Here is a 3016-nt window from a genome sequence, read left to right on the forward strand (position 1 = left end):
TCAATCCATGAAAAAGCAAAGAAGATTTTACACTGTGAACTTTCCTTTTTTGGTTAGGCTCTATATTTGATACTTTCTCACATAAACAGGTTGGAATGAGATGGAAGTATATTTAAATGTATATCAACATCAATGACGGGTATGTCATTAACCATTTAGGACTAATGATTTGAATGTCTAAATGGACAACTGCTTGATGGTACGGATGGTAAAAAGATGTAGAACAGTGGTTCTCAACCTTTTTAGTGTCACGGTAATTGATACACATCAGGCTGCAGATCCATATTTGATAAGATGTACTCTCAGCCTGATAAGATTTAGTTCTTCCATAACTCTATACTGTAGATTGGCAGACTAACAGTGAAGAGTGTGAAAGCTAGGAACAGAATAGTGAAACTAAAATATTCCCCATGTTTCTCGGGACTCCCTCAAACCACTGTTGTAGAGTTTTAAAAATGTTATTTATTCTTTATTTTTCAGAACTATGTCATCTTTATTAATGTACAACAACCATTTATTAATTAATTAATGCCAAACTCATGAAAGGAGCTGGTACTGCTACATTTCCTCAGCTCTTTGTTTTGTTTGTTTTTGTTCACTGTGAAATGTAAAATAGTAACATTCTGCCAACACAGTAAAGTTTCCAAATATGTACTGGTGTTCCACCAAGGACACAGCCTTTAATTGGTGAATGACAAGCTGATCCATTAATTTAATAGACTTGAAAGAATGAGTTCCTCTGCAGGGATGAGGATATCTGGCATAGGCATTACAGCCTCAACAACATCTTACAACCTATCTGGGGCTGTAGCCACGACCACTTAACAGTCCCTCCAGGAAGTTGCAATGTTACAATTGCAACACTTAACGCAAATTACTCCAACCCAAGTGAATTCAATGCAACCTTGCAGGCTTGCAGTATATTGATTGCTATTTGATCAGCACTGCCTAGTTTGACAGTTTGACCTGAGTTCAGTGTGTCATGCTGGAAGGATTCACTGAGAATCACTTGTCAATCACAAGATAGCCCCCATACCATAAAGAATTCCCCTGCTTTATCGTCTATTTTACTCTAAATGTGAGGCTAATTTTTTTAATGAAATTAGTAACTGAGACCATAAACTCATTAGGAAACAGTTTTCTGAGGTAATGACTTAACTGAGAAGTATTGTCATTTTCTATTACATTACATGCAAGAGCTTTTTACTACTATCAGAGCTGTCCCCTGATGACCATTAGAATGAAGAGAAGGATAACCATCAATTCGGCAAAGGCATACTTACAAGTCCTCTAGAAGCATACATACTTATACACACTCAATGAAGACTTTGTGAGGTTCAGTATACAGTAAGAAGAGTTTTAGTTTAGTAATTTTGTTTTAGTTACTTCTCCTTAGTCCCAGGGTGGATAAACAGGATGTCATGATTTTCTTTTTGCATCCTTTTTCGGTGCTTCACTAGGTCTTGACAAGCTCCTGAGCCATGCTAAGCTGACACAGGCACATTATAAGCAGACAGAAACCCAGCCCTGAAAGTCCTGCTGAGCTGAGCAATGGAGGATTTTTTAAAACTTTGGCTGACTGGTAGACATTTCACTTCTCAGATGTGATAGCTGCATTTGAAATGGGCCTATAGTACAAATACTTGTTGGGCTTGAATAATGTCATCATTAAAAAACCTAAACCCTGCACAAAATTCTGACCTGACACATTCACTCATCATTTACACACAAATACACAGAATGATATAAATTATTGAATAATGAATAGTTATCATCATTCACAAGTAAAACTGTCTCTGGAGTGTGGGACCAAACCCAAATTCTCATCATTTGTTGAAAAATATAAGAAACAAAGAAGTGTTACTAAGCTATTTGAAGCGTTAAAAGTAACTAAATAATTGTTTATGCTAATCAGAGTTCGGAAGGACAGGATTTTTATCCTGAATTTATAGGATTTTTTGTGTTTTGAGTAAAGTAAATCTCCAGCATGAACATTATGAATGGGAGGCCAGGATTAAACAATGAAATCCTGTACTTCCTCTCTTCTCCTCCCATCGTGGTCTACTTTTCTTCCAAAAGCGTATCATTGCCTCTTTACCCCTTCTACCCTCTTCCTCTGTAATTTCCTCTCATCCAGATCTTTATCTCTTTTCTTCAGTCTCTCTACCTCGGATCCATTATTTCTCCTTCATCTTTTGACTGCCTTCTAAATATACATGTTGTCCTTAAATCATAAAACTGTTAAAGAGGTGCGGTTTGAGAAGAGATACATGAACAGTTCGGCAAAATGTTAATGGTCCAGTGTGTAACATTTTATCATTTATGAGACTTGGCAGAAATGGAATATCATATTCATAGGTATGTTTTCATTAGTATATAACCACCACATGATGCATGAAGGCAATATAAGAAAATATGAATGCATACTGCAAAGTTTCTCGTGGGCATGCTGCTGTGGCTCATACAGCATGCACACCATAGGAGGAGATACGGCGAAGGAGAAGAGGATGCAGAGCGGGAGTAAAGCGCAGACAGTGGAAATAAACCATGGTTACATGGAACGTAAGATCTCTCCCCAACAAGATGGAAGAACTAACGGCGTTAATCCGGCTGCAGAGGGAGTACCGGGAATGCAGCCTCATGTGCTACACAGAGACGTGGCTGAGTGAACTTTCTCCTGACTCACACGTCACCCTGGACGGATTTCAAGTTGTACGGGCGGACAGGAAAGCAACGGAGAGCGGTAAGAAGAAGGGAGGAGGAATCACTGTGTTTGTGAATGAAAGATGGTGCCACCCAGGACACATCAGTGTTAAGGAGCAACTCTGCACCAGAGACTTGGAGCTGTTAGCCTTCCAAGAGAGTTTTCACATGTTATTGCTGTAACTGTGTACATCCCTCCCTCGGCCGTCGCTGCTGCAGCTACAGATCAGATCCACACTGTCGTCTCCCAGCTTCAAAACCAGCACCCCCAATCCCTCCTCCTCATCTCCGGTGACTTCAACCATGCTTCCCT

Source organism: Morone saxatilis, unplaced genomic scaffold (genome assembly GCF_004916995.1).
Source record: "Morone saxatilis isolate NCDOM2014 unplaced genomic scaffold, NCSU_SB_2.0 Contig6, whole genome shotgun sequence".
In the NCBI taxonomy this organism is placed as follows: Eukaryota; Metazoa; Chordata; class Actinopteri; family Moronidae; genus Morone; species Morone saxatilis.